The following is a 10,389-nucleotide window of genomic DNA, read 5'->3' on the forward strand; positions in this document are numbered from 1 at the left end:
CTTAACCCCTATACCACTGGGCCTGGACCTCTGCCCAGCAAACTGCAGTCTACAAGTTCAATACACAGCCTCCAATTCTCCCAACCCAACAAGGCCTCAGCCAGTCTCTGAGCCAGACTCCCCCTCCCTTGGAGAATCCCAAAGTCCCAATGGCTCCCAGGTCCAGGGAGAGTGCCCTTTTGTTAACCCTGTTTATTAGTTACAGGACCCTGCTTTCTTGCCTTTCTACCAGTTCTCTTTGTGGCAGAGCAGCAATCAGGCCTCTTCCAAGGGAGTGCACTGGAAGGGGATATCAGCCCCTCCTGTGAGCCAGCTGCTTTGCCTAGGGTCTCCTGGGGGCCCGGCCAGAGCGTCCCCCAGCAAATTCCGGAAGCCGCTGCCCTCTCGCAGTGGCATGGACTCAAGCAGGTGGTTCAGGAGCTGGGCGGTGACGGTGACATTGATAGCCTGGCACATGTATACGAACGTGTGCACCTCATGCATGCACTGGATGTAGCTGGCAGCGAAGCGTTCGCCTGCAGCTGCTTGTGCCTGAGAGCCCTGCCCCACAGCAGTCCCGGCACACGCTGCACCGTCAGCTTCAGCATCTCGGCGTTCTCCAGCTTTGCCTGCACCTGAGCTGGCGGGGGTACCAGGTGGGGAAGGGAGGTGAGGCCAGGCAATGCCCTGACCCCTGTCCGCCCGCTCAGCAGCCCCTGGGCACCAGCCCGCCAGCCTCACCTCGGTGCCCGCCAGTAGCTGCCGCAGCTCCTGCAGGCTCTTGTTGATCTGCATGCCGCTTCTTCTCTACCAGGGGCTTCTGGGCCTTGTGGTTCCCCCTCCCCCCCCAGCCTCCCAGCAGTCATTATTCTCTTGGCCTGCACGGTCCATCGGGGCGCCAGGGGCGACGCCATAACCAGCACCGCCTAAAGCACCGCGGGCGCGCCCAGCGCCCTTAGCTGCACCGCCGGCAACAGCCCCTGTTCTCCCCACTCTCTCACTGCTGCCTCTTCTTTCAGGGCCGCAGCAGGCAGTTCAGGCATTCAGCCCCCCTTCTTTGACCTGGCTCTCAGGGGCTGAGTGTGCCTAGCAAACAGTTCTAAATCACCAGGGCAGCTGCGGACTTCAGCTTTGTTCCTCCTCCACTTTTCTAGCAGTCTGCAGCTAGTAACATAACTGCTAACACCCCCACCCCCCTTCTCTCAGCCCAGGCCGGTTGCTTTTCCTCACAGATTAATTTTTCCCCTTTACTTTTGATCTCTCTCCGACCAATTTCCCTGTCCCCCAGTCCAGTTGCCTGTTTCCCTTTAAACAATGGGAGTTTCGAAGAAAACCACAGACTGCTCCTATAGTAGCCCTCCCTCCCAGAGGCTGGGGTCTGACCTGTGGGGAAATATGACTCTTAGTCAGCCTGGAAAGATAATGGGTGCATAGGGAGGTTTTTTGCAGACAGAAAGCCTGGAGACCATCTGAAATCAGTTACAGATGCTTTCAGACAACCTGGGCAAGAGCAACTGATAGACAGAAATTTATATTAACTAAGTGGGCTGATTCCCCTTTAACAGTGAGCAAAAGACTCTGAGAAAAAATAATTCTCTCAGCTGCTAAGAGATTTTGCAGACTATTTCGGGGTCCAGGCCAAACGTTCAGCCAAGCGTATCAACAGAAAGTAGAATAAATCAAAGTACCAGTAATGAGCAGCTAAGGCAAACACCCGTATTTACACTTTCTTAGTAGACTAGCCCAGGCTGGAGCTGCATCCAGTCCCCCTTCTCTGTAGTAAATTGGCTAGTCCCACACAAACAAACTTTGTCCCAGTGATGAGAGACAGACAAGGGAGGGGGTGACCTGTTTTCACAGATCCTCACTCAGATGCCCACCTGACCGAAGTCGTGGAGCCACACAAAGGAGAGGAGAGGGCAGGCCCCCTCCCTCCACACTCACAAACTTTCACCAGACATTCACTCAGTTTAAACAATCCATCTAATTTCTAACAATTTCACAATTCCTGAGAGAGCTCTATAGCCTCCCCTAATCTCTTTGAAATGATCAATCATAATACTTAAAGGAGTAGTTTGAGTCTGTCACATAATGTCTGTCCAGTAAGTCCACAGAATAAAACAGAAAAACACAAAAACAGATAAACAAAAAGCCCCCTAAAAAACAAAAAAAAACCCAGCCTTCCGACTCCGCGGAAACAAAACCAAATGGCGGGAGTGACCTGCCTCGTCTCAAATCCTTGTGAGGGGATTCCGCATCCCTTCTGAAGTGAGGGGATTCCGCATCCCTCCTGAAGTGAGGGGATTCCACATCCCTCCTGAAGGGAGATCGGAACGTCTTCCGACTCTCCCCGCCTGTGGTCCTTCAGCAGTGCGTCCACCTAGACAGCTTCGGGCACTACAGTATTTCAGAAACGAGCTCACACAGGACAGAACACACAACACACAGACACTTACCGTGGTCAGTCAGACTCTCCAGATCGGGGTCCCTTGTGGGTCTTGGGGGTCCCGCATGAGCCCCTAAATGTTATGCTCAGATTTCAAGATCCCCCAAAGATCCACCAGGGAGCGCCGAGTTTGATGCAAAAGCATGGAGTCTTTATTCAAACTAGCTCGAGTTCCCCCTCCACCACACTCACCGACGCAGCGGCAGGAGGCAGAGAGAGAGAGCTCTGTGGGGAGAGGGGTTTTATAGGGGGGTTGGAGTAAGGGGAGTAGAGAGGACTGTGGGCCCTGCCAATTGGCCAGGCGCAAGTTGGGGTCTTGTTACACAGGATGTGTTTGTGTCTATGGCGCGCACTTCCCTTGATTAAATCCTAGGTGTGGCTAGCAGAGGCTTGGGCTTCCAGGAAGAAGCTCCTTGCTGAGCACATGGCTAATGGCTGCTGTCCAAAAATGAAGGATCCGGGGCAAGATGGAGGGCGTAGCCCTCTCCCTTTCAACCCCAAATAGCCAAAGCAATTTTCAGCAAAAATAACAAACTAGAAGAACCACACTTTCTGATTTCAAAATATATTACAAAGCTATAATAATAAAAACAGTATGGTATTCTTTTAAAAGCACAGTATAGTATTGACAAACACAAAACACATACACATATAGACCAATGGAACACAATAGAAAGCCCCAAATGAAATCCACACATTTATAGTAAATGATTTTTGACAAGGGTGCCAAGAACACAGAAGGTGGAAAGTATAATCTCTTCAGTAAATGGCATTGGAAAAACTAGATATCCATGTTCAGAAGAATGAAATTGGGCCCTTATCTCACAATAAATGCAAAAATTAACTCTAAGTTCCCTAAAGCCTTAAATGTAATACCTGAAACTTTATAATTACTAGAAGAAATCATATAGGTAAATGCTTCTTGACATTAGTCTAGGCCAGCGGTTCTCAACCTGTGGGTCGCAACCCCTTTGACGATCGAACAACCCTTTCACAGGGGTCGCCTAAGACTATCCTGCATATCAGATATTTACATTATGAATCATAATAGTAGCAACATTACAGTTATGAAGTAGCAAGGAAAATAATTTCATGGTTGGGTCACAACATGAGGAACTGTATTTAAAGGGCCAGAAGGTTGAGAACCACTGTGATTATTTTTTTGGATATGACCCAAAAGCACAGGCAACAAAAGTAAAAATAGACAGGATTGCAAACAAAAAACCTTCTGCACAGCAAATGCTGGAGACCAATTCCAGCATGTCATAATTTCAAGAGTTTCATCAAAAGGTCAATAAGGCCTGGGGACTCAACGGGGTTGAGTCACACATGTAGTCACTTGTTGAAATGGCTGAAGGCATTTCCCCAAACCTGAATAGTAAACTGATTGTGGTTGCCAGACAGCTAAAAGGCATCTTAATCTACATGTTATTGCCTCTTACTGGCCAAACACCTGAACAGCCGTAGGCTAATTCCCCCATTCTGACAATGTTTCTGTATACCTTTTGAAGTGTATATCTGTGCCTTGCCTCAGGACAAATAGTGTTAATAAAAAGCATGGGGTTCTGGGGGCGGAGAGAGAACCTGACCTTAGAATTAAGACCTTAAAACTTAGCTCCTTTAGCTAAGCTCCTCTGACCCCCCAAATGCCTTTTAAAATTATATCTCATCTCCGGACTCTTATTTAACATCTATGCACAGCCTTCTCCAGATTCCTGAACCCTTCTTGATACTGGGACAAGAACCCTGGCAAGCAAAGGAAACAAACAACAAGATACAACCTACAGAATGAGATAAAATATTTATGAATTGCATATTTAATAAGGTGTTAATATCAAAAATATATAAGAAACTCAAAGAATTCAATAGCAAGAAAATGAACTAATTAATAAATGGGCAAAGCACTTAAATGGACACTTCTCAAAAGAAGACTTACAGCCTTGGCCAGATGGCTCAGTTGGTTGCAGCATCATGCCATACACCAAAAGGCTGCAGGTTTGATTTTGGTCAGGGCACATACTTAGCTCGCAGGTTGGATCCCCAGTGGGGGCATGTCTGGAAGGCAGCCAATCAATGCTTTTCTCACATCAATGTTTCTTTCTCTCTCTCACTCTCAACTTAACCTCAGGTGAGGGTTTGAAAAAAAGATGACATACAAATGGCCAACAGGTACATGAAAAGGTGTTCAATATCACTAATAAAATACAAATCAAAATCACAATGATCTATCATCTCATACCTGTTAGAATGGTTATTACAAAAAAGATAAGAAATAGCAAGTATTGGCAAGGAAACTGTACACTGATAGTGGGGATAGAAATTGGTACAGCCTGTTTATGGAAAACAATCTGGAGTTCCCTCAAAAATATTAAAATAGGCCTACCATTTGATCTGGCAATCCCACCTCTGGGTACATATAAAAAAATGAAATCAGTGTTTTGAAAAGATATCTTCACTCCCATTCATTGTAGCATTATTCACAATAGCCAACATAAGGAAACAACCTAAGTGTCCATCAATAGATGAATGGATAAAGAAAATGTGATATAGATCACATTTATATATATCACGTATATATGAAATCCTAAAAAGTTGAAGCTGATGCCAGAATGGTGATTGCCAGAGACTGTGGGATGGGAGAAATGTGGAGATGCTGGTCAAAGTGTAAAGCCTTCAGTTATAAGATGAATAAGTTCTAGGATCTAATTACAGTATGGTGACTGTGGTTAGCAATGCTGTATTATATACTGGAAATTTTCCAAGAGAGTAAAACTTAAATGTTCTCAGCATAAAAGAAGGAGGTGACTATTGCCATAATTTCACAATATATGCCTATATAAAATTATTATGATGTAGACCGTAAATATATACAATTTTTATTTATCAATAACACCTCATTAAAGCTGGGAAAATATGTTAATTTTTTAAAAGCTTCACTGGGTATTCAGAAGTAGACTAACAGTTTATTTTCTATCAGAACTTTGAAAATATATTTCTGCTGTCATTAGGCTTCTGTTGCTACTCTAGTCAAATGGTTCTTTTTTTCTTTTCTTTATTTTATTTTTTTACATGCAGTAAACATTAATATTTTAAGAAAAACTTTTAAATATAATAATGTGATATTCAATAAGCATTAATACTCCAAGAAAAATAATTTAAAATATAATATTACAAGCAATAAACATTAATATTTCAAGAAAAACTATTTTAAATATAATAATATTACCAAAACTGTACTAACATAGTATAATATCATAAAAGTTGTAGAATCTATTAAAAATCTACAAATAACAGGATTACTTCTATTATATTCTAAAATACGTTTTCCTCTGGCTCTAAATGATTCTTTTTGTTTGTTTTTTACTTCAGTTATATATTTCATTTCTAGGTGTTTTATCTGGCACTTTTTCAACATTCTGGTCATTTTTATATTCTCTTTAACTTTAATCATGTTGTTATTGCCATCTTTGAATTCCTTTCCTTTCCATTTATTTCCTGGGCATTTTAATTTTGTGTTTTGTATGCAATAATCCCAGTATCTGAAGTCTTTGTGGGTCTCTACTGTTTCTCTTGACTTTTCTTCATCTTGTTTTGTAAAACTGTGTGTGAATTTTTCTCTGTGAACCTTTATATTTAATAGAAGCTTATGTTTTTTATTAATTGATATCGATATTGATATTGATAGAGAGAGAGAGAGAGAGAGAGAGAGAGAGAGAGAGAGAGAAAGAAACATCAATCACTTGGCTGTCCCCTGCATGCACCCCGACCAGGGATTAAAGCAGAACCTAGGTATGTGCCCGGACTAAGAATCAAACCCACCACCTTTCAGTGTATGGGAGGATGCTCCAACTAACTGAGCCACAACAGCCAGAGCTTTGGAAACTTAACTTTAATGGCACTTGATCTGTGGAATTTCTTGGAATCCTGTATTTAAGGAAGCATTTTCAAAACCAGTTTGTTAAACCAGTCACAAAAAAGCACCCCATGGTATCTGTTTTATTATAATATTCCACTTATATGAGGTTCCTAGAGTAGTCAAATTCACAGAAACAGAAAATAGAACAGTGGTTTCTAGGGGCTGAGGAGAGGGAACTGGAGAGTTATTGATTAGTGGGTACAGAGTTTCAGTTTTGAAGATGAAAAGAGTTCTGCAGATGGATGGTGGTGAAGGTTGCACAACAATGTGAATGTATGTAATGCCACTGAACTGTGTGCTTAAGAATAGCTAGGATGGTTAACTTAATGTTGTGTGCATTTTACCACAATTGAAAATAATTGAAAAAGGAAAGGGACTTCTTGTTTCTGCTCAGAGGTATAGAGAGCTGAATGAAGTCCCAAACTTACATGGACAAAAAGCTGGACAACTTTTCTTGAGCTCACCAGAATGCTGAGGTCACAGGGCAACCAACCCCGCCAGAATCTAGGGGAAGAGAGGCACCTGCAAGGAGAGAGAAGCATGAGAAGTGATGACCAGCGGGGCGTGCAGCCAGGCACCAGTACGTAGAGTTCAGTTAGGATGATCAGCAATTTGCTGGAACAAAAGAAAGTGAAGTCCCCGGGGCTGCAAATACAGGCAGTCATACCCTCTTGTAGACTTTTTCTCCAGGAGCCCCACTGAGCACTTAGAGAGAAGATATTTAGAGATCGAAAGTCTCCCTTGTGATGCAGAACTGCGGAGGGGAGAGTAGGCAGCAGCCACTATGGATGGGGCAAAAAATTCCAACTGGAAGCTTTCCTTTCTTTCCTACTGACAAAGCTTTAATCTTGGGAGAGAGGAGCAACACTGTTCAGAGTAGAAGAGCAATCTCGATGCAGCTGCGGGGAGGGCAGAAATACTAGCCAGGTTCGGAACTTTGTCCTGGGCATCTAAGGAAAGGCAGGATCACTAAGAAGACAACATGCCTGAAACCCAGGGACAGTGTCTGCCTAAGACCCAGACTTAATCAGAACAACAGAGAACGGACCCCCAACCACCACCACCCCACTAACCCCCAGACTAGGAACATGTAGTAGCAAGTAACCTGCAAGAGCTGGTCATTCACAGAGAACACAAAGCTGAGAGTGGAGCAGTCATCTGGAAACGGATCATCTGGTAAACCCAGCTCCACCCTAAACACAGGTACTTGTGTTCTGAAGAAGGAATTTGAAGTCTCTGGTGCACTCGAGGTAACCACAGCAACAATAAACCAATAAACCGCCAACTCAGCTCCGAATGAGATGAACACAAATGTCCATACAAAGGCCTTCTAGAAGGGAAGGCAAACCCATTTCCAGACATAAAAACTATTTCCTGGTTCTGATTGCTTTTCTCTCCTGCTATAAAAACTGGAAAGTAAAAGGCGAAAGATTTATGCGGTCTGAAGAGAAACCAGAGCATGGGGGTAAGAGATCAACTAAAGGACTTGTATGCATGCATATAAGCATAACCAGTGGACACAAGACATTGGGGGATAGGGGAGGCTAGGGGACTGTCTAGGGCAGGGGGATAAAATGGACACATATGTAATACCCTTTGTAATACTTTAAGCAATAAATAAAAAAAATAGTATCAAAAAACAAACAAACAAAAAACTGGAAAGTAAGTAATAGCAGGCAGATTGGGAAAGAAGACTAGAATTCAAGCGCATTGCTGGTGATGAGTTTACTGGGATATTTTTCATCTGGAGTCCCCTGGCTAACCTAGAAATAAGGGTGCAGATAGAGAGAGCTTCAGGAAAAAACGCTATAATTTTGGTTTGATGCATGGAGAGGGGAACTTAGGATACTCAGAAGAGGTTCAGAAATCTCCTAGTTTCCTTCCTTCCTTCCTTCCTTCCTTCCTTCCTTCCTTCCTTCCTTCCTTTCTCTCTCTCTCTCTCTCTCTCTCTCTCTCTCTCTCTCTCTCTCTCTCCCTCTCTTTTTATTATTAGTTAAGGTATTACAAATGTGTCCTCATCCCCCCCATTAGCCCCCAACCTCCCCCTCCCCCCCGCTCTCTCTTTTTATTTCTTTCTTTCTTCCTTTCCCTTAAGAAATTCCATGGCAGTGATGGCACCAGCTGATATGGGGTCTGAAGGAAGGGAAATCTTCCTCTGTTGGATGTACCTGTAATTCTAAGAGTGAATGGATCCCCACTGCTATTGGATAAAATATTCTGTATGTGTCTGTTAGGTCTAGTTGGTTTAAAGTATGGTTCAAGTCCAATGTTTCTTTGTGGTTTTCTTCATGGATGATCTATCCATTGTTGAAAGTGGAATTTTAAAGCCCTCTATTCTTACCATATTATTGTCTATTTCTCCCCTCAGATGTTAGTACTGTCTTAATCTATTTAATTGCTCTGAATATAGTTATATGTTCTTAATGAATGGAGCTCTTTATGGTTATATAAGTGCCTCTTTTGTAACTGTTACTGTTTGGGGCTTAATATGTTTTGGCTAAGTATACCTACACCTGTTCTCTGTTGATTTCCATTTGCATAGAATAGCTTTTTCATGCCCCCATTTTGTGCCTATGTTTGCCCTTAAAACTAATGTGAATCTTTTGTAGGAAACATATAATTAGTTCTTGTGTTTTTAGTCCACCTATTACTAATGCCATTCTATTCATTATTTTCTATTTTATACTTCCTGTGCTCCTTCCTTCCATTCCTGCTGACTTCCTTTGTGAATTGATGATTTTAGGTAGTGGTATGTTTTGTTTACCTTCTGTTTATCTTGTGTGAATATTGGAAGTTTTTGCCATAAAGCTCACAGAAAACATGAACATGAGCCTATTTTCTTTATGCTGATAACAATTTAACTTCAATCTCATATAAATATCCGTTTACTCCCCCCGTTTTAAATTTTGGATGTCACCGAGAAACCAAGATGGCGGCATAGGTAAACACCGGAGATTGCTCCTTGCATAACCACTTCAAAAATACAACTAAATGATGGAACGGACATCATCCAGAACACAGGAAGGCTGGCTGAGTGGAAATTCTACAATTAGAAGGAAAGAGAAAAGCATACCAAGACTCAGAGGAGGTGCGGTGCGGAAGTAAAATACAAAGGTGCAGAGGTGCATGTGGAGAGGGCTGGAGGCTGAGGACAAAATTGTCTTTTTCAATCGGGAGGGAGTCTCAGGCTCTGAGCTCCAGTTCTGGGCGAGTCTCTGGGGACCCAGATTCATATGGGAGAAACGGGACTGTCTGGCATCGGTTGGAACTCGAGGGCAGCTTTCTCTCGGAGGCACTCGTAGCGATTGCCGGGGCCTCTGCGGGCAGGACTGAGAGCAGCCCTACTGCTTCCTCCGCCCGCCCTGTTGATCCCCTGGTACCCCGCCCCCCCACCCCCCCAAGCATGGAGGCTTTTGCATATGAAAGGCCCCTCTGAAGGTTGCTTACTCTTTCCAGGAGCATTTACATTTGAAAATGTCCCTGTTGTATCCCAAATGATTGGATAAATAATGGTAACAAATTAGGCATTGCCTAAGAAGAGAATCTGGGGAGGCCAATGGCATTTTCTTTCAATTCAAGACCAGTGGTGCTATCACCTTTAAGGAAGGTTGCACTTCCAAGGATTAGTGAAAAGTAGCCTCATCTTGTGGGAATCTGCTAGGATCACAGCCTGAGATAAGAGGAGAAAGGCTGCAGCAAGGGACAATGCTTTCTATAGCCTTAAGAACATCTACATATAAGCAGTTTCCCACAGGATTTAGTCAATAAAGAAAAAGAGATAGAGCCAGGAGTCTTGGCTAAGGAGATCAAGCCTCTAAAGGCAAGAAGGCAAAGAGATCTGTAGTGGGAGGCAGGCATTATCCTCTCAGGTAAAAGAGGAGAGCGGGCAGCAGACAGTTCCAGAGCTGTGCAAGAATGTGGGAAGCCGCCTATTGTCTTCTCTAGCTGAGAGGTGTGGAGAAGGAGCCCGGAAGGCTGGTGACCCTTGTAGCCCTGGCAAAGGTCAGGGCTACACACCCACTGTTTAGTCTAGACAATGGTAGCTGAA

General features: G+C 43.6%; 1 pseudogene across 1 annotated transcript; it reads right to left on the reverse strand.

Annotated features, from left to right (window-relative positions):
* Nucleotides 1-255: 255 nt before the first annotated feature.
* On the reverse strand, nucleotides 256-893 carry LOC308522959 (transcription cofactor HES-6-like; annotated as a pseudogene). Its single transcript has 2 exons — nucleotides 721-893; nucleotides 256-614 (listed from the first exon to the last, which is right to left on the reverse strand). The product of its transcript is annotated as a transcription cofactor HES-6-like (transcript).
* Between the last annotated feature and the right edge of the window lie 9,496 nt (nucleotides 894-10,389).

Source organism: Myotis nattereri (genome assembly GCF_964212035.1).
Source record: "Myotis nattereri genome assembly, chromosome: 8".
NCBI lineage: Eukaryota > Metazoa > Chordata > Mammalia > Chiroptera > Vespertilionidae > Myotis > Myotis nattereri.